Source organism: Chiloscyllium punctatum, chromosome 14 (assembly GCF_047496795.1).
Source record: "Chiloscyllium punctatum isolate Juve2018m chromosome 14, sChiPun1.3, whole genome shotgun sequence".
Taxonomy (NCBI): Eukaryota; Metazoa; Chordata; class Chondrichthyes; order Orectolobiformes; family Hemiscylliidae; genus Chiloscyllium; species Chiloscyllium punctatum.
Genome location: NC_092752.1, coordinates 90,019,046 through 90,046,376, shown reverse-complemented (window position 1 = coordinate 90,046,376; position 27,331 = coordinate 90,019,046). Strand labels below are relative to the sequence as shown.

The 27,331-nt window shown below is 45.1% G+C and overlaps 1 long non-coding RNA gene across 1 annotated transcript; it reads right to left on the bottom strand.

Annotated features, from left to right (window-relative positions):
- Window positions 1-848: 848 nt before the first annotated feature.
- Window positions 849-20,027, bottom strand: LOC140485786 (uncharacterized). The gene is made up of 4 exons (XR_011962452.1): window positions 19,959-20,027; window positions 13,562-13,655; window positions 7,353-7,478; window positions 849-927 (listed from the first exon to the last, which is right to left on the bottom strand). It is a non-coding gene; the product is annotated as an uncharacterized lncRNA (long non-coding RNA).
- Between the last annotated feature and the right edge of the window lie 7,304 nt (window positions 20,028-27,331).

Genomic DNA, 27,331 nt, shown 5'->3' with positions numbered 1-27,331 from the left:
AGCCTTTTACTAGATCTGATTTTCACCCATTCCCTTTCTGCCTGTGTAACCCTCACCTGCAGTGTGACTAACTCCCTAAACGTGCTGTCCATAACATTCTCAGTATTGCAGATGCTCCACAGTGAGTCCACTCCCAGCGCCAGCTCTGAAAAGCAGTTTCCCAGTAGCTGCAGATGGGAACCCTTGCTGCACAAATAGCCGTCAGGGACACTGGAAGCGGCCCTTATTTCCCACATTGTGCAAGAGGAGCACACCACGGGTCTGAGGGCTCCTGTCACAACGTCTCTCTACATTCATCTAGTAACTCCCCTTAAGAGAATTTAAATGAGTGAGTAACCTTCCTTCACTTCAAACATGTCCATTACAATAACAAAAAAAAATCTTTACTTCAGCTGATATGTCATATTTTAAAAACTTAAATACTCCACAGGTATCACTGACAAATTGGCTATTCCCACTGGGACTGTGAATTTCTGAAAGGTCTGAACTAAAACCGAGTTTCAGCTTCACGTTCTCCCTGTCTCCCCTCACTGGAATTTGAATCCACGAGAAATTTGCAGAGAATTGGAAGTCGGGAGTTTACAGATTAAAATTATAAAGTGGATGATTGAGACTAAATCTGACACTTCCTGCAAAAAGACGAGGTGTAATTTGGATAAATCTGTGCTCTCTCTCAGGCCAATACCTCCTTCCACAGCTACAGGGCCAGGAATTGAACACATATCCCAAGGGTGATCCAACCATGGACTTGAACTTCTTTCTGCTTTTGGCTTGACAAAAATATTGAAGATATTTTCCCACGGACAGAACAGACAAACCTTTCTCGTTCCACAGTTAAATCCCAATGATATTCAGATCCCGATGACCCCGCTGACTGTAGAAACTTGTTTATTGAGACCCCAGTCTCAATTATCCTCAATTAATATCCTATAAACTGAATTCACAAAACAAAGCTCACAGTCAGTGCAAGATGAATAGTGAAGACAAACACTTCTCTCGGTATGTGTTTGATGTGTAAATGCTCCTCTTCAAATCACCCCGCCCCCACCCAGGAAGAGGACACGTTCATGCTCCTTGCTGTACCTTGCCCCAAATAAAGTTGGTGGCCATAACCCAGGACCTCTCATTGCCTGAAGCTCAAGCCATCTTCCCCTTTGCTGCAAACGTGGGACCAAGAGTTTCTAATTCAGACTAACGACCTGCCCAGAGTGTAACTAAACCCTCCCAGTCTACACTGATACATTTCATCTGGTTTCTGCTGCCACTCTCCCCTTTCCCCTTTCCGCCTCCAGCACACACCATGGGTTATCGCGGGTCCAGTGACCCTTCCTCAGAACCGATGACAGCTGGGAAAATTAGAATCCCATCAGGAAACAGGCCCTTTGGCCCAACAATTCCACACCCACCCTCCGAAGTTTATCCCACCCAGACCCATTCTCCTATTCTATTACTCTCCATTTCCCCCGAACTAATGCACATCCCTGAACCCTACGGGAACCTTAGCTGGGCCAATTCACCGAACCTACAGATCTTTGGGCTACAGGAGATAGGGGTTAAAGAGTAAATAATAGGTGGGGACAGAGCCCAAAGAGACACAGGAACATTTGGAAAGATAAAGGAGTGGGAAGGTGGAACGCTCTTAATGGAGGAGACAGGAACCTTCTAGAATCTCAGTGGCGGTTGTGGAAATGGTGGCTGATGATCTATATTGTGCCTGCAAAAAAGACCCTGAGCTTCCAGTTGCCTGCTCTTTAACACACAAGACTGTTCCCTGTCCAACATCTCTGTCTCATGCTTACTGCAGTGTTCCAGTGAAGCTTGATGCAAGCTGGAAGAACACTTCAGAACATACCCAAATGACTTCCTATTTCAAGGACTGCAATTTCCACTCACATGTGGTCAACAATGCCTTCCAGTGTATCTCCTCCACTTCCCACACCACTGCCCTTGAACCCCACCCGCCAAATGCAACAAAGGTGGAATCCCACCATCCTCAGCTTCCACCCATATACAACGCATCATCCTCTGCTCTTTCCACCGTCAGATCCAACCACCTGAGACATATTTACCTCCCCACCCCTTTCAGCATTCCACAGAGATCAGACCTTCTGTGACTTCCACGTTAGATCCACGGTCCCCACCAACCCACCCTCCACTCCAAGCACCTTCGCTTGCCACTGTAAGAGGTGGAAAACCTGTGCCCACACCTTCCCCTCACCTCCATCCAAGGCACCACTGGATCCTCCCACATCCAGCAGAGATTTCCCTGCCCACCCAAACAACTCACCTATTGTGTCCCTTGCTCTCAGGACGCCAAATTGTGGAATATTTCAGGGAATATTTCTGGGACACATGCACCAGCCAACCCCACTGCCCTGTGGCCGACCACTTTGGCTGCCCCCCACCCCCTCCGCCACCACGCTGCCAAGGACATGCAAGCCCTCCATCCCAAATCCGAGCCACCCGACACCTGGAGGAAGAACACCTCATCTTCCACCTTGGGACCTTTCAACCACACGGCATCAAGGTTTCCTCATCTCCCCTCCCCCAACTTATCTCAGATTCAACCCTCCAACTCGGCACTGGCCTCTTGAACAGTCCTACCTGCCCATCTTCCTTCCCAATTGTTCATTCCATCCTCTCACCACGACCCTCCATCTACAACCACCTATTGCCTCCCCAGCTCCCTTCCCCCCAACCCCAAACACCCCTCCCTATTTATCTCTCAGCCGTATTCCAGCACCCACATTTCTGATGAAGTGCTGACATGCCCAATACGTCACTTCACCTGCTCCTTGGATGCTGCCTGACCTGCTGTGCTTTTCCAGCATCACACTTTAACACAAACTGGAAGAACAACACCTCATCTCCCACTCGGGGACCCTGCAATCCTCTGGCTTCAACATCAAATTCAATAATTTTTTGTCCTAGTGTCTTTGCCCCCTACCTCACATACCAGGCCTTGTTATTACGTAGCCTGCCATTACACACTACCTATGGTTAGCCACTAACAGTCCCCATAAACAGCTATTCACCCTCCCCCCGTCCGATCGTTATTCACTCCTTTGTCCAACTGCTCTTATCTCTCTCTTTGGACTCTACCCCCACTTATCATTTACTCCTTAACTCCTACCTTCTGCATAAAAACAGACTTTTTTTCTCAGTGACATCAGTTCCTGAGGAAGCGTCACTGGATCGAAAATGCGAACTGATTTCTTTTCACAGATGCTGCCTGATCTGCTGAGCATTTCCAGTACCTTCTGGTTGTTGTGTGTGATTTACAGCATCCGAAGTTCTTTTGGTTCTAATTTACCCGGAGTATCTAATTCAAGTCCAACAGACTGAAACAGCATTTATCAACCTTCCCAGTCCACACTAACTCCATCTCTCTCCCAGTATCTGCTGTCTCTCCCACTCCTTCATATTCAGTCCCCCCTCAGAGTGACACTGTGCCTGCAAAGCTGATGGTCATGTGTTGGCCTGCTGGACCCACCCCTCATTCACTCCCATTGGCTGGAGGATCATACCAACTCTCCTATTGGTCTGAAGCTGTGTCAATCAGCCAGGCCCCATTGTGACCTGAGTGGTGGGATCCTCCCAGGTGCATCAGAGGCTGAGGGGTGACCTCATAGAGGTTTATAAAATCATGAGGGGCCTGGGTAGGATAAATAGACAAGGTCGTTTCCCTGGGGTCGGGGAGTCCAGAATGAGAGGGCATAGGTTTAAGATGAGAGGAGAAGAATTTAAAATGGATCTGAGGGGCAATTTTTTTTTCCCACTGAGGTTGGTGCATGTATGGAATCTTCTGTCGGGAAGTGGAGAATGTTGGTACAATTAAACCATTTGGCATCTGGATGGGTATATGAATAGGAAGGGTGTAGAGTGAAATGGGCCAAGTGTTGGCAAATGGGTCTAGATTAGGTTGGGATATCTGGTCAGCATGGACCAGTTTAACCAAAGGGTTTATTTTCATGCTGTATATCTGTACGGCTCTGCCCTGTGATGAGCTTCATCATTCACAGTGAATGGGTCAGTATGACAGAGCACAGGGACTGGAGGCTATTCTGCCCATTGGGGCTGTACTCTCTCCCTCTGGAGATGGTGCCAGTCAGTCACAACTCACCTCCCATTTGGACAGAGCCCTCCAAATCCTTCCTAAAAATGTTAAATTTCTAATTTGTTTTGACAATCACTATTGAATCTTCATCCAGATGTCGGTCAAATTGTTCCAGATGCTCAGAACTTACTGAGTAAAATAATCTTCATATTTTTCTTTGCATTATTTGTCAGTTACCTGAAAATAATTACTAAAAATTGTGATGTTAAAAATTTCTCACTCTGTCTCTCTGTAAATGAAATACCCTGGAAACAAATCAACTCCTGGTCGAAATCACTGCTTAACCTTCTCAGCTCCAAGGAGAATTGTCTGACCTTCTGCTAACTCTCCATAAAAGAGAAACCTATCTTAATTTTAATTTATTAGTGCCATAGATATGTACAGCACAGAAACAGACCCTTTGGTCCAACTTGTCCATGCCGACCAGATATCCTAAATTAATCTCGTCCCATAATCCAGCACTTGGCCCATAGCCTTCTAAACCTTTCCCAATCACATATCCAGTCAGATGCCTTTTAAATGTTGTAACTGTACCGGCCTCCACACTTTCTCTGGCAGCTCATTCCATACACATACTACATTCAGCTTGAAACTTTGCCCCTAATATCCCTTTTCAATCTTTTCCCTCATGCCTGAGCTTTCTAGTTTTGGACTATCTAAACAGCAATAAGACACTGGCTGTTTACCCTATCCTTGCCCCGAACGATTTTATCAACCTCGATGGTCACCTCTCAGCATCCAATTCTCCAGTGAAAACAGCCTCAGTCTATTCAGCCTCTCCCTATAGCTAAATCCCTCAACCCTGGCAACATCTTTGCATCTTTTCTGAATCCTTTCAAGTTTCACAATATCATTCCAATAGCGGGGAGACCAGGACTGAAAGCAGAATTCCAGAAGTGGCTGAATGAATGTCCTGTACAGCCGCAAAATGACATCACAACTCCTGAACTCAATGCACAGACCAATAAAGGCAAGTACACCAAACACTTTCTTCACTACCCTGCCTATCTATGATTCCACTTTCAAGGAAGTATGAACCTGCACTCCAAGATCTATTTGTTCAGCAACACTCCCCAGGACCTTCCCATTAAGTGTATAAGTCCCACCCTGATTTGCTTTTCCAAAATGCAGAACGTCACATATATCTAAATTAAACTGCATCTGCCACTCCTCAGCCCGTTTGATCGGAGGCTCATTGTACTCTCAGGTAACTTTGCTATCCATTGCACCTCCAATGTTGGTGTCTATTGTAAACCTACTAACCATAGCTCCTATATTCACATAGAAATCATTTATATAAATGGCAAAAAGCAGTGGACCCAGTACCCAGCCTGACAGCATATTGCTCATCACAAGCTTCCAGTCTAAAAAGCAACCTCCACTATGACACTGACTGCTCAGCAAGGTTCGAGCTCATGGCATACAGGGAGATCTAACCACTTGGATACAGAACTGGCTCAAAGGCAGAAGACAGAGGGTGGTGATGGAGGGTCGCTTTTCAGACTGGAGGCCTGTGACTAGTGGAGTGTTACAAGGAGCACTGCTGGATCCACTACCTTTCGTCATTTATATCAATGACTTAGATGTGAACATCGGAGGTATAGTTAGTGAGATTAAACCCAAACCGGAGGTGTAGTGGACAGTGAAAAAGATAACATCAGAGTACAATGGGATCTTGATCAGATGGGTGAATAGGCTGAGGATTGGCATTTTGGGAAAGCAAATCTTAGCAGGACTTATACACTTAATGCTAAGGTCCTGAGGAGTGTTACTGAACAAAGAGTCCTTGGAGTGCAGGTAGATAGGATAGTGAAGGAGGCATTTGGTATGCTTTCCTTTATCGGACAAAGTATTGAGTACAGGAGTTGTGAGGTCATGTTGTGGCTGTACAGGACATTGGTTAGGCCACTTTTGGAATGTTGCGAACAAGTCTGGTCTCCCTCCTATTGGAAGGATGTTGTAAAACTTGAAAGGGTTCAGAAAAGATCTACAAGAATGTTGCCAGGGTTGGAGGATTTGAGCTAGGCTGGGGGTTGAATCGAGGTTGAATAGATTGGGGCTGTTTTCCCCGCAGCGTCGGAGGCTGAGAGGTGATCTTATCGATGTATATAAAAACCTGAGATGGATGGATAGGATAAATAGACAACGTCTTTTCCCTGGCGTGGGGGATCCCAGCACTCGAGGGCATAGGTTTATAGTATGAGGGGGAAGAATTTAAAGAGACTTGAGAGGCAACGTTTTCACACAGAGGGTGGTACGTGTATGGAATGAGCTGCCAGAGGAAGTGGGTTACGATTGCAACATTTAAAAGGCATCTTCATGTGTATATGAATAGGAAGGATATGGGCCAGGTGCTGACAGGTGGGACTAGATTGCATTGTGATATCTGTTCAGCATGTACTGGTTGGACCGACGGGTCTCTGTTTCTGTGCTGTCCATCTATAATTCTTTGACCTTCCAGCCAATTCCGTACCCAAACAGCTAGTTCCGCCAGAATTCTATGGTACTGAACCTGCTAACCAGTGTGTTATGTGAAACTTTGTGTCTTTCTCAAGTCCAAGTTACTGATTTCAATGCACAAAGCCATGCTGACTCTCCCTAATAATTTCTTGCTTTTCCAATGACTTGTAAATCCTGTCCCTGAGAATCCCTTCCAACAACTTCTCTGCCACTGACTTCAGGCTCACCTGTTTATAGTTCCCTGTCTTTTCCTTACCACCTTTCTCAAATAATGGCACCCATCTTCCAGCACCTCACCTGTGGCGATCGATGATACAAATATCGCAGCAAGGGGCCCAGCAAAATCTTCTCTAATTACCCACAAAGTTCTGGGATACACCTGATCAGATTCCAGGGATTTATCCACCTTTATGCATTTTAAGTCATCCAGTACCTCCTCCTCTGTAATTTGTACACTTGCTAAGTTATCACTATTTATTTCTCCAACTTCTCTAACTTTCATATCCCCTTTCAGTAAAATCTGACATGAAATAATTACAGAATCTCTCCCACCTCCTGCTGTTCCATAGACAGTCTTGTTGATCTTTGAGGCTCGCTATTCTCTGCCTAGTTATTCTTTTGTCTTTAGTGTATTTGTAGAAACTCTTTGGATTCTCCTTAAACCTATTTCCCAACGCTATCTCATGTCCCCTTTTTTGCCTCCTGGTTTCCTGCGAGTATACTCCTACTGCCCTTATAGTCCCCTAGGGACTCACTCAAACCCAGTGCAATGTACCTGCCATATCCTTCCTTCATTTTCTTGACCAGAGCCTCAATTTCGCAGGTCATGCAGCATTCTCGACACCTCCCAGCCTTGGCCTTAATGGGAACATACTGTCTGTGTAGTCTCATTGTCGCAGGCCTATGGAGGCAATGGCAGATGAGGACAGAGAAACAATCATTATCAGTAAAGAGGTCGGGTTGGGAAAACTAACAACTCATCCTTATCTCTATAATTCCTCTCTAGCCTCAGAACTATCACTATCTCTGGGATCAAAAACATCTCAATCAATGCAACATCCTCCAATCTCTAATCTCCTCCAGTCTCAACACCCTCCCTATCTCTAATCTTGTCCACCCTCACAAATCGCTGTGATGTGCCTTTCTTTAATTCCAGCCTTCAGGATAACCCATTTTTATTTCAGATTCCTGAACCCTGAGCTCCACAATGTCCCGCTTAACCTCTGTCACATTTTCCTCCAAAAAACATTAATCAATCACGTATCATCTATTCTAATATCACCTTCTCTGACCTGGTTTCTATTGTGGCTTGTCATCTTCCTATATTATGCATCTGTGGTCTACATGACAGAAAAAGGTGTTGTGGTCCATTGGGTTTACGCTGTAAAGAAATCTCCCAGCTGACTATTTTAATCCCATTTACCCGCACTGAGCCCATAGACCTGTCTGCCTTGGCATTGCAAGTGTGTTCCTAAATATATCTGAAATGCCATCGGGACTTCTGTCTCTCACTCACTTCCAGACAATGAGGTTTAGTGCAACTGTTGCTCTATGATATCACCCACAGGAACACAGAGCAGCTGGGTCTGTGCGTACCAGAGATCGCCCACATATTGGGAAGGATGGCAGGGTCCCTGAGAGGGGGCACAGGAGATTTACTAGGATGGTTCAAGGAATGAGGGATTTTAGTTGCAGAATTTGTGGGGCTTTTGTAACATTAATTACTCATGTGACATGTGTGCTGCTCATACACATCAAGAATAACTATCCACAATTAATGGACTCTCCTTTTCAACCTATCCCCTTGCCTGCGCTGTGGTAATATTCAGGTTAACCACCACCGACATCTCTCTCCAACGAAAGAGTAGTCCTATGGTCTGGGAGGACAATGCTGACTTGATCTTTCACACAGTGATGCTACTGTCCCTCGGGGGTGGGGGGAGAGAATGCTGAAGGTGGTGGATGGGAAACCACTCAGGTACAGTGCTTTACCCTGGAGGATGTCCAATTTCTTTAATATTGTTAGTGGAGGGGGGACAGGTTGCACTGATGCTGGCAAGTGGAGAATGTTCCAACACAATCCTGATGTGTACCTTATAGATAGCAAACAGACATTGTGGAATCAGGGGTTTGGAAAAACTGAGAGTATTCTTCTTGTAGCAAAGGAAATTGTGGGGAGCTGTGACAAAGCGGTTTACAAAAGTTACATATTATAATAATAAACTTTACACCCGTCAGCTCATTATACAAGGATTACAGGACACATGTTGAAGATTTGGGAAGATCTATTGAGAGGATGGTTTGATTCAAAGGAGAACTTCAATGCAGCAAATGGCATTGATCTGGAACACAATACTCTCACACAATATGAATATCCAGGTCATGATGTATTGAGTAATTCTGTCAGAGTTTGGCGTTACAATGACTGAGATTCCCATCTGAATGTGCACCTGTAATACAAGTTTATAAAATCCGTCACTGTCAGTTCAAGCCTGAAACTCATACAATCCCCTCCTCCTGGCCCAGGATGATTAGATTAGATTACTTACAGTGTGGAAACAGGCCCTTCGGCCCAACAAGTCCCCACTGACGTGCAACCCACCCATTCCCCTACATTTACCCCTTACCTAACACTGTGGGCAATTTAGCATGGTCAATTCACCTGACCTGCACATCTTTGGACTGTGGGAGGAAACCGGAGCACCCAGAGGAAACCCACGCAGACACGGGGAGAATGTGCAAACTCCACACAGTCAGTCGCCTGAGGCGGGAATTGTACCTGAGTCTCTGGCGCTGTGAGGCAGCAGTGCTAACCACTGTGCCACCGTGCCGTCCTGACTGTACACATTACCCCTGGTGGAGGTCAGCAGGCAATTCAGGGGCAAATCTGTGTGGGTTTCTCGGAGTTTCCACTTTGGGACTTCATGTGACTGAACATGGGACAGAATGTCCCAAGATTCAGTGAGATATGGAGAGCAGGATTTGCTTCCTTTTCTTTCCTTCCATTCTGCCGCTGTGCCTCCTCAATAAGACATGGGGTGTGAAAGGCTCATGCAGCTTGATTGGCAAGTGGTCTCCATTCTCACCAAGGGGTAACAAGCTCCTCCCAGTCATTAAACAGAGTATCCCTGAAAGATAGCAACTGAGCATGCTTCCCACTGCCCAGTGCTCCCAGTAAATGTTTTGAATAATGAGGGGGGAAATCTCCTAGAAAAGGCATAACAGGAAAGTTCCAAGAGGATTATAAACAGTTTACAGAGAGATATTCACAGGAAATGTGGGCAACAAGTTGGCAAATAGAGTATAACTTGGGATAAACTGTAGAAAGCTGCACCACAAAGGGACTGGGGGAAAATGAGCAGGAAACACAGAAAGCTAGCACACAGTTACAACATGGAATCAGGAAGGGGAATGGAATGCTGTCCCTTATTTCAAGGAGTTTGCAATATAAGAGTTTGGAGTATATACCTTAGGGAAACTAAACAAATGGCAAGTGAGACCACATCTGGAGTAACGTGAACAGATTTGGTCGCTTTAGTTAACGAAATAGAGTAGTTTATTGGAGGCATTTCAGAGAAGATCCTTTGGGATGATCCCTGTTTTGAAGGGATTATCCTGTAAGCAAAGGCTGAATAAGTTGGGAATCTACTCACTGGACTTTGGAAGAATGAGAGGAGATACAGGATTCAGGATTCTGTCGAGGTTTGACAGGGTAAATATGGAGAGGATGTGTCTCATCACAGGTGAGTCTTGAACCAGATTCTGGGTCAGTCGTGGAATCAAGGGTTCTGTTTCAGATTTGTCAAGTTAAAGGCAACACCGACACAGGTTAGGGTTTCAGTAGCAATGGAGCTGGGGTGAGAAGGAGACAAGCAACGTTTTAGAGATTGGAATTCGTGGTGTTTGTGTTTGTGTAGATGTCTGATCAGGAGGTCACCTTGGGCTCAGATATGAGAGCAATATTGTGAAGAGTGTAGTTCTGCCTCAGACACTTCCCAGTGAGAGGGAGGGACACAGCAGTAAGGGAAAGGAATTTGGAATAGCAACTGAAGGCAATGGGTAACAATTGCAGTGTTTCATTGGAGTGAATTGCAGCTAATTGAAGCGTGGTAAGCAGTTTGATAATTAAGTAATAGTGGAGTAATGGAGATGGATGATGGGGAGGGAGAGCAGGACATTGTCAGTGTACATGTCAAAAACCTAACACAGTGCTTTTGGGCGATGTTACCTCCTGGCAGTATGTAGGTGAGAAACAGGAGGGAGCAAGGATAGATCCTTGAGGGACACCAACTACAAGGAATTCAGAAAGAAAAGGGAGTGTGGAGATGGAGCAGGATTTTCCAATGGCGGCAAGGTCAAATATTAGTTTTTAGCAGAATGGGAGAGAAGGACATAACCAGAAAAGACAGGTAGATCATGGGACAATATCTGTGAATTGGCAAGGGTGGGGGGGGGGGGTGCAGTGACAAGCAGGAGGATGAGAGAGAGATTTGGAATGTCCATGATTTAGCTACACTAGGGTAAATGGTCAAGATGACCTCCAATAAGGCTTGACAAGGGACTCTAGGAAATGCAAGTTTAGGACTAAAATGAGGAGCACTCTTGTGAGGCAGTTTGGCTCGGTGGGCGAGTGGAGAGGCAGGAAAGAAACAGAGGCAGCTGATCGGATTATCTCAATATTATTAACAGAGAAACTCCATGTGCTCCTCACTCTTGTTGTTGGAGGGGAGGATGGAGGAGACAGGATAACGGATATTGTTTTCGAGATAAAAAAAACAAAACATGTGATAGTGATTCTAAAACTAAGTGAACAAACCTGTTGTATTTATCATTTATCAAGAATATTAAAATATACAACTGAAGTTCAGGTTTGAATCCCAAATTGGGAGAGGGTCTGAAATCAAGAAAAGAATAACTAGAATGAAGAATCTACTGTTTGGCATGGAAACATTGGGGATGTTTTTTCTGCCATTGACAATGTCCTTGAGGGAAAGAAACCCAACAGTGGGCCATCAAATCACTCACTGTATTAATCACTGCATAGTCTCAACAAAGGACCGCACAGTGGCTAGCACTGCTGCCTCATAGTGCCAGAGACCCGGGTTCAATTCCTGCCTCAGGCGACTGACTGTGTGGAGTTTGCACATTCTCCCCATGTCTGCGCGGGTTTCCTCCGGGTGCTCCGGTTTCCTCCCACAGTCCAAAAATGTGCAGGGTAGGTGAATTGGCCATGCTAACTTGTCCGGAGGTTTAGGTGAAGGGGTAAATGTAGGCGAATGGGTCTGGGTGGGTTGCGCTTCGGCGGGTCAGTGTGGACTTGTTGGGCCGAAGGGCCTGTTTCCACACTGTAAGTAATCTAATCTAAAAGGAATGAAACTGGATCGACCACATTACATCCACCAATGCACAAGCAAATACAAACACAAAATCAGCCCTCTTGACCCTGCAACTTCCGCCTCACTGTGGGCCAACAACAGCAGCAGAACTGTACTCCAGCCCAATCTGAAATCTCATGGCCTGATATTCCCCCCACAACCATTAACATCAAGCCAGGGGAATCAACCCTAGTTCAATAGTGAATGCAGGAGGGCATGCCAGCAGTACCAGGCATATCTAAAAATGAGGTGCCAACCTGGTGCAGCTACCAAACCTGCATGCTAAACAGCACAAGCAACACCAGATAGAACTAAGTGATCCCATAAACAATGGATTAGATCTGAGTTCTGCAGTTCTGCCACACCTAGTCAGGAATGATGATGGACAATTACAGCATCACAGATATCCTCACCTTTACTGATGGAGGGGTCTCACACATCCATGCAACAGATAAGAGGACAGCATTTGCAGCAATTTTCAGCCAGTGCCAAGTGGATGAGCCTTCTCCATTGGTCCCTGACATCACAGATATGAATCGACTTGGTTTAAAACTCATGTCAAATCAGATCAAGAAATGGATACGTAGTGTAAAGGCTATGGGCCCTGCCAATATTCTGGCAATAATACTGTTGGCTGTGCTCCAGAACCTGCTGCCCACCAAGGCAAGTACTGCTCCAGCACTGGCACCTACTGACTTTGTGGAACATTGCTCAGGGATGTTCCAACACGAAAACACAGGGCAGATCCAACTCAGCCAATTCCCCTCCATCAGTCCACACTCGCTCAGCAGTGAAGTGATGGAAGGTGTCATCAACAGTGCTGTCAAGCAACTGCTCAGCAATAACCTGTTCAGCGATGCCCAGTTTGGGTTCTGCCAGGATCACTCAGTTCCTGAGCTTGTTACAGACTTGATTCACAAACTGACAAACAGCTGAATGAGGTGAGGATGACAGGCCAGACCCCCTCCAAGTCCACTATTTCGACTTCAGTCATATCACCGGACATCACCACAGTCTCAGCTCATTTGCTGAAACTCTCATTCATTCCTTTTGTTGACTCTAGATTTCATTATCTAAACCCACTCCTGGCCAACATCCCACATTCACCCTCCCGATAATCTCAAGAATATTGAAAACTCTACTGCCAAAGTGCTCACTTGTACCAAAACTTGCTGATCAATCAAAAGACTTCCATTTATAAGCAACAACAATATACTTTTGCACCTTTGAATTAATTCCTGGCTGTAATCATTCCTATCTCCCTGCACCACACACCCTTTCATATCTCAATAATATCTCATTTTAGTTCAGACTCTCAATGATGTGTTTATTTTTGAGTACACCTGTGTGACTGTTTCTATAGACTCCAAGGGAACATGGTCTGGAATCCCCACTCTCACCCTCTAAGATCTACTTTCTTCCTTTAAGGCATTCTTGAAAAACAGCTTATTTGGCAATGGTTGTGGTCACTGGACACAATATTCTCCATCTGTAGCCTTATGTCAAAAGTTCTCAATAATATTTTTGTGAAATTAAAACCATGATGATTTGTACAGATATCTTCTACTCTTCAATATCACTGAGTGAATAAATCTGTAATGTCTCTTACCCAACCACGTTCACCATACAAACTGCAGCAGTACAAGGCAGTCAAACATCACCCTCTCCACAGGCCACAAAGCTTTGGCATTGATCACTGGTTTCTGTGGAAGGAGAAATACACAGTTGATGTTTCAGGGAGTGCAATATGAATTACAGGGAATGAAAATTGTGCAGAATTTGACTGTCAGAAATTGAAGGAAAATGCACTCGCTTATTGGAAAAAAGAATTCTTGACTGTCAAAGATATTGTGGAAAAAATAACCTGATAATGGAACAGCACATGGTCAGGAGCCGGGCAGCAGTGGACAATTCATTTACATTCCTGAAGAAGGGCTTATGCCTGAAACGTCAATTCTCCTTTTCCTCAGATGCTGCCTGGCCTGCTGTGTTTTTCCAGCTCTACATTTTTCAATTCATTTACAAAACAGCTGTGAAAGTAATTGTAAAATACTATTCAGACCAAAAATACACCCATGAGAGACTGAGGAAGCTAGATAATGAACAAGTGGACATCAGAGAACCCAGAGGTGAACCAGAGCAGAGTTCACTTTTATGATCCCACAGTCAAAGATGTCTCGCACAGAAACAGACTTCTTTGGTCCAACCTATGGCAACCAGATATCCTAACCTAATCTATTTAAATTAAATCCTATCTGCCACTCCTCAGCCCATTGGCCCATCTGATCAATATCCCACTGTACTCTGAGATAACCTTCTTCATTGTCCACAATACCTCCAATTTTGGTGTCACCTGTAAACTTATTAACTATACGGCCTCTATTCACATCTAAATCATTTCAATGAATGACGAAACAAATCCAGAAAAAAAATCCATTTCTCTGGGTTTGAATGTGCTCTGTGTAAATCCTGCCCTATGACTCTTTTTACCAGGGAAGGCTGCACATACATCCCTCTGAACTTTGCCCCCTACAAAGCTGGCGGCCGCGCACGTGTCCAGTGAATCATTGCCCCGAATAAAGATGGCGGCGCTCACTCGGTCTGATTACTCAACGAGGCATTTTCCTGTTTGCTTCAAAAATGAGACTAAGTTTCAAATTTGTATTTTCGGATGTGTACCAAATGTTTGCAAAACCTCTCAGACCATACCAACACCATTTCCCTCCCACTTCCGGCTGTTTATTTCTTTCCTTACTGACAGCTCTCCGCACATACATCCCCAACATCCGCGCCGACCGCGAGGATGATCACGTGGTATAGTCAAGTCCCGCCCCTCATTCACTGATTGACCGGAGGACCAACTGCCCCACCAGGTCCTCCAGCTCCTCCCCTGCCTTTCCATTGGTCCACCACTGACATCATTAACCCAGGGTAAAAACAATGACTGCAGATACTGGAAACCAGATTCTGGATTAGTGGTGCTGGAAGAGCACAGCAGTTCAGGCAGCATCCAAGGAGCAGCGAAATCGACGTTTCAGGCAAAAGCACCTGAAGCGTGGAGAGATAAGCTAGAGGAGGGTGGGGGTGGGGAGAAAGTAGCATAGAGTACAATGGGTGAGTGGGGGAGGGGATGAAGGTGATAGGTCAGGGAGGAGAGGGTGGAGTGGACAGGTGGAAAAGGAGATAGGCAGGTAGGACAAGTCAAGGGGACAGTGCTGAGCTGGAAGTTTGGAACTAGGGAAGTTTGGGAAGGGAAATTGCGGTCTCTAAAGAAGGAGGCCATCTGGTGTGTTCTGTGGTGGAACTGGTCCTCCTGGGATCAGATACGGCGGAGGTGGAGGAATCGGGAATACGGGATGGCATTTTTGCAAGAGGTAGGGTGGGAAGAGGTATAATCCAGGTAGCTGTGGGAGCCGGTGGGTTTGTAAAAAATGTCAGTGTCAAGTCGGTGTTCATTAATGGAGATGGGGAGGTCCAGAAAGGGGAGGGAGGTGTCAGAGATGGTCCAGGTAAATTTAAGGTCAGGGTGGAATGTGTTGGTGAAGTTGATGAATTGCTCAACCTCCTCCCACCCGGGCCCGATTGTTGGCTAGAGCATGCGCACTGCTTTGTTGCTGTTTATCAGTTACAAGAGTGAGGGACAAAGTTAAAAATCACACAACCACCTGATGAAGAAGCAGCAAAGCTCGTACTTCCAAATAATCCCATTAGACTATAGCCTAGTGTACTGTGAATTTGAATTTTGTCCATCCTAATCCAACACCAGCACCTCCAAGGTAAAAACAATGACTGCAGATGCTGGAAAATAGATTCTGGATTAGTGGTGATGGAAGAGCACAGCAGTTCAGGCAGCATCCGAGGAGCAGTAAAATCAACGTTTCAGGCAAAAGTCCTTCTTCAGGAATAAAGGCAGAGAGCCTGAAGCGTGGAGAGATAAGCTCGAGGAGGGTGGGGGTGGGAAGAAAGTAACATAGAGTACAATAGGTGAGTGGGGGAGGGGATGAAGGTGATAAGTTGGGGGAGGGCAGAGTTAATAGGTGGGAAAGAAGATAGGCAGGTAGGACAAGTCAAGGGGACACTGCTGAGCCAGAAGTTTGTAACTAGGGTGAGGTGTGGGAAGTGGAAATGAGGAAACTGTTGAAATCCACATTTCAACCCCAGGGCATCAATGTGGACTTCAACAGTTTCCTCATTTCCCCATTCCCCCACCTCACCCTAGTTCCAAAATTCTGGCTCAGCACTGTCCCCTTGCCTTGTCCTACATGACTATCTTCTTTTCCTCCTATCAACTCCACCCTCCTCCCTGACCTATCACCTTCATTCCCTCCCCCACTCACCTATTGTACTCTATGCTACTTTCTCCCCACCCACTTCTAGCTTATCTCTCCATACTTCAGGCTCTCTGCCTTTATTCCTGATGGAGGGCTTTTGCCCGAAACGCCAATTTTACTGCTCCTCAGATGCTGCCTGAACTACTGTGTTCTTCCAGCACCACTAATCCAGAACCAGCACTTCCAAGTCCAGTGAGGGAGGAATGCGTAACATAAGAACTAGGAACAGGATAAGGCCGTCCTGCCCTTTGAGCCTGCTCTGCCATTCAATGTGACCATGGCTGATCATTTCGTGGATGCAGAACCATTTACTCACGTTCTCACTGTATTCCTTAATTAATTATTTCTTTTTTTAAAAAACCTACCTTAGCTTTGTCAACGTTTACTGAACTAGCATCAATTACTTCCCTGGGCAATGAATTCCATAGAGGTCAAGAAGTTCCTTCTCAATTCAGTCTTAAATTTGCTGCCTCTAATCTTGAGATGATTCCCTCTTGTCCTCGCTTCACCTGCCAGTGGAAACATCCTCTCTACTTCTATTTTATCCATTCCATTCATTAATTTATATTTTTCCATTCTTCTGAATTCCAATGAATATATTACCAATCTACTGTTAAGCCAATCCCCTCAACTCTGGAAACAACCTAATTAACCTCCACCTTATCGATGGGGCGGGGCAAATATAATGCGATTCAGCAAGAATTAGGATGCATAGAATGGGGTAGCACATTGCCCTTTGATGAGAAGGGCAGTGCTTGTCACTGGCCACTCAGGTGTTTTCCTATCTTCCTGGTGGTGGAAATTGAATAAAGATTCGTGCACTTTGTGTCTTTCACTGTGTCTCACACCTGCACACACACACCATGGGTGCAGGGGATAAAAATAAGCACTACCGCACTTAGGTGGTAGTGTGGGGGTTAAATTAAAAAATATACAAAAAAAAACAAAAAAAAAGAGAAAAAAAAATAAACAAGAAGTTTGCCATGGAGGGGGTCGTTAGGGCCGACTGCCTGCCCCTCTTCCGGGGTTACGTTCGAGCCCGGGTGTCCTTGGAGAAGGAGCACGCGGTGTCCACCAACACCCTGGAGTTGTGACTGGCAAAAAAAAAAGAAAAAAAAAAATAGAATGCGGTAGCAAAAGGCAGGGAGTGTAGACTATTGAAATGTGGAGCTGGTTTAAGGAACAGATATTGCGTGTCCTTGATAGGTACGGCCCTGTCAGGCAGGAAGGAAGTGATAAGGTAAGGGAACCGTGGTTTACTGTGGAAATTGCATCTCTTGTTAAGAAGAAGAAGGAGGCTTGTGTGTTGACGAGGCAAGATGGTACAGATGAGGCAATGGAGAATTACATATCAGATAGGAAGGATTTAAAGAAAGAGTTAAGAGCAAAGAGAGGACAAGAGCAGTCTTTAGTGAATAGAATAAAGGAGAAACCTAAAGCTTTCTATAGGTATGTGAGGAACAAAAGCACAGGTTAGGAATATGGCCAGTCAAAGACAGAAGTGGGAAGTTCAGTGTGGACCCTGTGGAGATCGGAGAGGTGCTAAATGAACATTTCTCATTAGTTTTCACTCAGGAAAAGGAGACTATTGTAGAACAGAAGAATGAGGTACAACATATTAGAATAGAAAGGATTGAGGTTAGTTACAAACATGTGTTATCAATTCCGGAAAGTAGACAAGTCCCCTGGGCTGGATGGGATTTATCCGAGGATTCTCTGGGAAGCTAGGGAGGAGATCAGAGACTTTGGCTTTGATATTTGAGCCGTCATTCTCTGCAAGTTTGGTACTAGAGGACTGAAGGATTGAAAATGTTGTTCCCTTGATCAAGAAGGGCAATGGAGAGATCAAGAAGGGCAATGGAGATGATCCAGGTAATTATAGACCAGTGAGCCTTACTTCTGTTGTAGGAAAGGTTTTGAAAAGGATTATAAGAGATAAGATTTATAATCAATGAGCAAACAACAATTTGATTTCAGATAGTCAACATGGTTTCGTCAAGGGCAGGTCATGTCTCACAAATCTGAGTTTTTTGAGAAGGTGACCAAGCATGTAGATGAGGGTAGGGCAGTTGACATGATATACATGGACTTCAGTAAAGCCTTTGATAGGGTTCCACATGGTAGGCTGTTGCAGAAAATGCAGAGACATGAAATGGAGAGTAATTTAGCAGTTTGGATTCGAAACTGGCTTTCTGAAAGAAGGCAGCGAGTGGTGGCTGATGGAAAATATTCAGCCTGGACTCAGGTTAGTAATGGTGTGCCACAAGGATCTGTTTTGGCACCACTGCTGTTTGTTATTTTTATAAATGACGTAGATGCAGGCATGGGTGGCTGGATCAGTAAACTTGCAAACGACACTAAATTCCATGGAGTGGACAGTATGGAAGAATGTTACAGATTGCAGGGGAACTTGGATAAACTGCAGAATTATGCTGAGAGGTGGCAAATGGAGTTAAATGCAGCTAAATGTGAGGTGATGCCGTTGAGAAGAATAACAGGAAGGCAGAGTACTGGGTTAATGGAAAGATTCTTGGTAGTGTGGGTGTGCAGAGAGATGGTGGAGTCCATGAACATAGATGCCTGAAAGTTGCCACCCAGGTGGATAGTACTGTTAAGGCAGTATACGGTGTGTTAGGTTTCATTCGTAGAGGGATTGTGTTCTGGAGCTGCAATATCATGCTGCAACTGAACAAAATGCTGGTGTGGCCATACTTGGAATATTGTGTGCAGTTCTGGTGCCCATAATACGGGAAGGATGTGAAAGCATTTGAAAAAGTGCAGAGGAGATTTACCAGGATGTTGCCTGGTCTGGATGGAAGGTCTTATGAGGAAAGGTTGAGAGACTTGAACCTGTTCTCATTGGCAAGAAGTGACTAAGAGGGGATTTGATAGAGACATACAAGATGATCAGAGGATTAGATAGGGTATACAGTGAAAGTCTTTTTCCTAGGATGATGACACTAGCATGTATGTACAACCACAAATTGAGGGGTGATAGATTTAAACACGTCAGAGGCAGGGTCTTTACTCAGAGAGTGGTTAGGGTATGGAATGCACTACCTGCTAATGTGGCTAACTCAGCCACATGAGTGAAATTTAAACAATACTTTACTTAAGCACATGGGTGATTTTGGGATAGTGTAGGGGGACGAGCTGAGAATGATTCACAGGTCGGCGCAACATCAAGGACCGAAGGGCCTGTTCTGCCCTGTATTGTTCTATGACTATAGTGCTACAAGAGATTTCTGCTGTCTTAAACAGAGTGATGGATCTTGTATTGTGGGCTTACAAAATGTCAGCGATCTCTGCCAAGAATGTACGAGGTATAGTCAGTTCAATAATATGATGCTGCAACAGGAGCGGAATAGGTAACTCTGTACAAAACCCTACATCTTCTCACCTATTTTCACCTCCAAAACTGAGGAAATTCTACAAAAGCATCTCCATATCCCACCACAACACTTTGCCCCACAATCGTGGTATCTGGCTGTGCACGAGGAGGAGTGCAAGTCTGTATTGGGACCCAATGGGGCCCTGAAACACTTGGTAAAGACTGAAATCTTCTGAGCATTGAGAGCCCCACCACAGTGTATTTATTTTCTATATTTTTTTCCTCTGTTCCTGACTTCCCTTGTTTTTCCTAATGAACCTGTTCAAAGTAGTTATTACACACACCTGCACTAGCTGTGAATTGAACTCAAGCCTCTCGATCCAAGATTCGGGATATTTTCACTGCATCACAAGGCATCGACTCTAACTTCCCTTGTCCCTTATTGTTTCTTGTGCTTAGCCTGCTGAGTCACGCCTGAATCAACTCTGCAATTGGGAGGAAGGGGCGGAACTGATGACCGAGCAGCGGCCGGTCCTCCAACCAAAAGTGAGTGAGGATCGGGGCCAAAGCATTCTCGCAGAGTAAACGCTTGAAGATTGGTCAGAAAGCAAACTGTTTTGCAGGATTGATAATTCTCATTAACATAGTGGAGCATTAAACCTCTCTCAAAAATCTATGTGAAATTTTAACAAATAGTTGAGATGCAAATCTGATAACGTACATATGTGCACAATTCGAGTAAGAAACCTCTTGTCAAACTCCCAGAACAATTGTTAATTTACATACCTGGCCGGTATGGTTAAATTGAAGCGACCAGTCTATTTACATACTAGATAGCGCCATGACTATAACTCGACAGAGCAATTATTAATGAATAATATTTCCCCCATGATTCTGTGCAGGTATGAATATTCTCTGTAAACTCATTGATAACTTCAGACGCACGCGCAGTTTGCTTTCTATGTGGAGCATGCGCAGTATCACATTGACCAGGACAGAGAGACATGGGGCTGTTTTCTCCGGCAGCGGCTGCGATCGGCTTCAAAGAGCGGAGCTCAGAGCCGGTGTGTGGGAGCCTCGCTGGGAGAAAGGAACGGAGAGAATTCACAAGTCCCAAGTAAAGGTTAAAAACCCCGAAAAAGACCCTTCAGGCCCGCGTCAGGATGTGGCGGTCTCTGATCAGGGAAACGGCCCAGGATCACGGCTGCCATTTGTTTGAGGGAAGAGGGAGCACGGTCCTGAGGGCCGCCATCTTGAGAAGGTCAAGTTGCAGGAGGGCGGGGCTATTGGGGTCTGTGGAACAATCAGAGGAAAGGGAAGACCCATTGTTGTTGATTAATTCCACAAAGAGAATGTAAGGACTAGAGATCAGAGCTGAAAATGTGTTGCTGGAAAAGTGCAGCAGGTCAGGCAGCATCCAAGGTTCAGGATTCCTGAAGAAGGGCTTATGCCCGAAACGTCGATTCTCCTGTTCCTTGGATGCTGCCTGACCTGCTGCGCTTTTCCAGCAATTAATTCCACGAACACAGCTTCACTGGGCGATCCTGCAGGAATATCCTCTCTCAGTCCTGCTGTGATGTTTCACCCCATCAGAACCAGCAGCTCTCCTCCTCTCTCAGTTCCCCTTCTGTCCTTCCTTCAGCATCTGTCCCCTGGAACATTGAGCTGCCTGTCCTGTCCCTCCCTCAGCTGTTGTTCTGTAATACCTGTGATATCCCAGTCCCATCTTAGATTACTTCACTTAAGACTTGAAAGCACTCTATGGATATTTCTGAACATCAGCAATTATTTAATACTCACTTATGGGTTTTTAATCTAATCTTTTTTGAAACATTTAATTCACATCCCAACATTTGCAATGGTGGGATTTAAACCTGTGTCCAGAGAACATTTGCTGAGTTTCTGGATTGATTATCTCACAATAATGCCACTAGGCCATCACTTCGCCTGCTCACAGGTTGCGCAGTCCACTGCAATATGAATCAAAACCCTTTCTTCCTGCACAATTGTTTGATCCTGCACTCTGGTGATATGACTCAGTATCTCTCCATGTGGTATCCCTCACTGTGTGGGTCTAATTGCTGCTTCCGTCAGCGCCTCTCACTTTTGCAGCTACTCCAGATCCTGAGCCAACAGAATTCTCCAATCCAGAGAGATAAGGCAGCACAGGCCAGGATTGGAGACTGGGATTTTCCAGATCTCTGTGGGGCTCAATGCCATTCTACATGTGTAACCCTCACAGCATCAGTCTAATTTCCTATTCTGCCTATTTCTCTGTCTTCTACAGGTACTCAGGGAGTTCATGACTCAATAGACTTGCCAACTGCTGGTTGGGAAGATGGTTGGTTTGCCAGAGAGACAAAGGTCAGGGAGGTTGGTAGCCTTCAATAAATCCTGCCGCCAGGTAAGATCTTTCCAGGACACGGAGCAGAGAGCAATGAGAGGGCTCCAAACATCAGCTAATAAGACATGACATAAATATAGTACTGGAGGGTGAGTACAGTCCAGACCCACACCAGGCTCAGTCACCACCTTTACTTTAAGGTTTGGTTTTGTACTGAGACAGCATCAAGAGTTCCCAATTTTCAATCCAGGCATGTGCTGTCTTGGTGGGCATCAGGACAACAGAGGGGAACGCAGGCCTCCCACGAGATGGTGTTAATGCTTCCTGGGATCTTCCTGTTCCCTATTCCCTCTCCAACACTGTTTCTATGGATTGTCTTGTGGACCAGTGTCTTCAATCATTCCAGCTCCTATAACAGTTCCTATATCTATCTTCTCCTCCCCCTCACCAATTATTTCACATATTTGAAACCTCCAGTCCAGATGACCATCCATATCACTGTAACTTGCTTCAGTCTCTCCAACATGACTTGTCTCGATAGTCTCCTCCTCCAACAACTGGAGACATAGGGTCTGTTTCTGTGTTGTATGACTCTTCGCCTGAGGTTTCCAAAATGGAATGAGTCACATTTGCCTGTGTTTGGTCCATGTCCCTTGAAATCTTCTACTCTCCACGTACCTGCCCAAGTATCTTTTCCATGTAGTAATTGTACTTATTTTTACCATTTCCTCTGGCAGCTCATTCCATCTATGCAGCATCCTCTGTGGAGAATGTTGCCCCTCAGCTCCCTCTTTAAATACTTGCTCTGTCACCTCACGTTTATTGCCTCTAGCTTTGGACTCACCTACCCTTGGCAATTCACCTTACTTAGGCCCTACATGGTTTCATAAACCTTTATAAAGTCACCTCATGGCCTCCTCTGCCCAGGAGAAATATTGACGACAATGTTACAAATATCTCCAACTCATGTACTCAATGCTCTGACCAATGAAGACAAGTGTGCCAAATGCTGTTTTCCCCACCACTCTGTCCACCTGTGATGCCACTTCCAACTAACTATGTTACTGCTCCCCTTGGTCTCTCCCTGTTTGACAACACAGTCCAGGGCCCGACCATTAACTGTATTAGTCCTCCCTGGTTTCACTTAACTAAATTCAGCACCTGAATTAAATTCCATCTTTCATTCCTTGGCCCACTGGCCCAGTTGATTACCATCCCCTTCGATAACTATATTCCCTGCCCACTCTTCCACTAATCTTGGTATCCACAAACATACTAACAGGGACTGCTGTATTTTCACTCAGATTGTTTATGTAAATGGTGCACCAATCCTGAAAGCAGACTGCTGGTTAGAGGCCTCCAGTCTGAACAACAACCCTCTCCCACCTCCCTCTGTCTCCCACTGTCATCCCATTGTGTATCCAGTTGGCGAGCTCTCCCTGATCCCTTGTGATCTACCCTTACCAATGGATCATGCTACACCTTGACGTCTGTTGCTCTGCCTTCGTCGTCTTGGTCACATCTTGAACAAACTCCAATCAAGTTTGTGAGGCATGTTTTCCCACGCGCAAAGCCATGCTGGCTGGCTGTAATCAGTCCTTATCTTTCCCACTGCAAGTAAGTCATACCTCTCAGAATGACCTTCAACAACTGACCCACCCTGATGTCTGGCTCACCAGTCTGTACACCCCTGGCTTTCTCTTGCATCCTTCCTTAATTAATGATACAATATTATAATCACAGTCGGACAGTCATACCGCACTGTTGGTTAGCACTAACCATACTCTAAAACTGATCTCGTCCCACCTGCCTGTTCCTGGATCATATCCCTTCAAACCTTTCCTATTCCTGGAGTAATCCAAATGTCTTTTAAACATTGTAATTGTTCCCATGTTCACCCCTTCCTTGGGAAGTTCATTCCACACACAACCCACCCTCTGTGTAACAAAGTGCCTCTCGTGTCATTTTTTTATCTCTCTCTTCTAAACTTAAAAATGTACTGCCTTGTCTTGAAACTCCCCTGTCCATGGGAAAAGACAACTCCCATTAACTCTATCTATCCACCTCATGACTTTATAAACTTCTGTGAGGTCATCTGACAACATTCAGGTTTCACTGAAAGAATGTGTTGCTGGAAAAGCGCAGCAGGTCAGGCAGCATCCAAGGAACAGGAGAATCGACGTTTCGGGCATCAGCTCTTCTTCAGGCTGATGCCCGAAACATCGATTCTCCTGTTACTTGGGTGCTGCCTGACCTGCTGCGCTTTTCCAGCAACACATTTTCAGCTCTGATCTCCAGCATCTGCAGTCCTCACTTTCTCCTCAATGAAAAAATACCAATCTCTCCAGGTTTTCTTTATAACTGTAACCTTCCATACCCATCCACATCCCAGTAAATCTCGTCTGAACCCTCTCCAGCTTAATAATTTCCTTCCGATATCCTGGGCGACCAGAACTGAACACTATTCCAGAAGAGGTCTCAGCAATGGCCTGTATAATCTCAATGTGACTTCCCAACTCCTATATCCAAAGGACTGAGCAATGAAAGGAAGTGAGGCAAGCACCTTTTTTTCACCATCCTGTCTCTCCATGTTGCAAGCTTCAAAATTCTACGTCACACTACCGAGGGTCCGATCATTAATTGTATAAGTCCTGCCTGTGTTTGTTGCACCAAATGCCTTACCTCACATTTATTCAGATTGAACTCCATCTACTATTTTTCAGCCATTCACACATTTCATCAGGATCCCTTTGTATTCTCAGAAAACCTTCTTCACTGTCCACAATGCCAAGCTCCAGTCTAACAGCCTATCACACATAGCTCTCTATGGTACAAACATCTCTGCTAGGGCCCCTACAATTTCTTCACCAGCTTCCCACAATGTCCTAATATACATTTGATCAGGTCCTGGGGATTTATCTACCTTTGTGTATTAAAACCTCCAGCACCTCCTTTTCTATAATGTGGAAACATTCAGGACATTGAGTCACAGAGTTGTACAGAACAGAAGTAGATCCTTCAGACCAACTCCTGCATGACGTTTCTAGTCACATTTGCCACAATTTTGCCAATATCCCTCTGAACCCTTCCTATTCATATACCCATCCACATGCCTTTTAAATGTATTTCTATCAGCCTCCACTATTTCCTCTGGCAGCTTATTCCATACACTCTGCAGGAACCAGTTGTCCTTTAGGTCCCTTTGAAAATTTCCCCTCGAACTTTAAAGCTATGGCCTATCGGTTTGTAATCCCCCCAACCTGGGGAAAAGACCTTGTCTATTCACCCTATCGATGACCATCATGATTTTAAACTCCTTTATCAGGTAACTCCTCAGCCTCCCATGTTCAAGTGAATTCAGCCCCAGCTTATTCAGCTTTTTCCTGCAGCGCAAACCCTACAACCCTGGCAAATCCTTGGTCATCTGAACCCTTTCATGTTCCACAACATCCACAGCATTGAGACCAGAACTGCACATAGCATTCCAATAGTAGTCAGGACAAACACTGTTTAGTTCCCTGAGCCCCCCAGTCTTTATCCACATTAAGTTCCAAAGTGAAATATTTGTTTTGGATCTTGTAGTTTCACACATCGTTGCCTTCATTGATCATTAAGGAGACCGGATTTGTCCCGAGCTCTTCTTTTGCTCTTAATACACTTGTAGAGTCTCTTTGGATTCTCCTTAACTTTCTCTGCCAAAACGATCTCGTGTCCCCTTTTTACATTCCTGATTTCCATCCTAAATGTATTTCTACAGCCCTGATGCTCCTGAAGGGATTCCCTTGAGTCAGCCAGTTATATCTGACATGTGACCACTTTTTTCTTGACCACAGCCTCGAAACTCAGCCAGTGTTTCCTAACTCAGTCAGCATTGAGCTGCACACTAACAGGAACACACTGGCGCTGAACGCTCCTTTTATCTCGGTTTTAAAATATTCCTACTTGCGAGACTTCCCTTTACCTGCAAATAGCCTCCCCAAATCTATTTTAAAAATTCATGACAATCTTGCTCCATTGTATAACTTGAACTTGTGGACCAGGCCTGTCCTTTTCCATCGCTATTTTCAAACTAATACAATTCTGGTGACTTTCCAAAGTGCGTCCCCGCTAACACCTCAGTCCCGTTCCCGACCTTGTTTCCCAAGTGGAGGTCAGGTTTCGCCCCATTTTCCAGTTGGGTCATTTACATAATGACTGGGAGTTTCTGGAACACTTATCAAATTCCTTCCATCCAACTGCTTAACACAGTAGCAATCCCAGTCGAGGTTTGGAAAGGTTAAAATCCCCTACCATTACGACGCTATCATTCTCACAGATATCTGAGATCTCCTGACATATTTGCTCCTTCATCTCCCATTGCCTATCGCTGTAGTACAATCGTAGCAAACTGATAACCAATTTTTATTTCTCGGTTCCACTAATATCATTTAACTGGGCGATCCTGAATGAATATTCTCTCTAGGTACTGCTGTGATGTTTTCCCCCAGTCAAAACCACCAGCTCTCCTCCTGTTTTGCCTCCTGTTCTAACCTTCCTGTAGCCTCTGTCCCGTGGAACATTGAGCTGCCAGTCCTGTCCCTCCCTTATCTGTGTTTCTGTAATATCTATGGTATCCCAGTCCCATGTTCCCTTCCAAGGTCTGGGTTCATCTGCCTTATCTGTGCGGCCACTTGCATTGAAATAAATGCAGTTTAATTAATCAATTTTCCCTCATTGCCGGCTATGTTCTTGCCTGCCTTGTCTATTTAAATTGCTCTCTTGAACATCTATACCAGCCTCAAACTTCTTTCTGGCCTTACGACTGTTTGCAGTCCCACATCCCTGCCAGACGATTTTAAATCCTCTCGAGCAGCTCCAGCAACTCTCCCCACCAAGATTTGTGTCCTCCTCCTGTTCCCAGTTCAGGTGTCTTCCCCACTCTGTCTACCTGTGCTGACACCTTCAGACATCCAATGACTTGCCCACCAAGGTCCCTGTATTCCTCAGTACTCCAGGAGGACCTACCATTCATGATGGATATCATTCGCTGATTAGACTTCCCACAGTGCATTACCTCACAGTGATCAGAAGTAAACTCCATCTGCCATTACTCTGCTCAGTTTATCATCTGATCAATATCAGACTACAGCCTGAGACCATGCTCCTCACTGTGGACTACACCCTCACCTTTAATGTGATCTGCAAACCTACCAATGATACCTTCTGCTTTCACTTCCGAGATATTAATGTACATAATAACCGGCAATGGTTACTGTACAGAACCCTGTGGTACACCAGCTGGGCAAAGTTTTCCAGTCGTGAAAAACCTGCTCCACCAATTATGGATCCAATTTTCCAACTTGCCTTGGATTCCATGGGCTCTTTCCTTTTGGA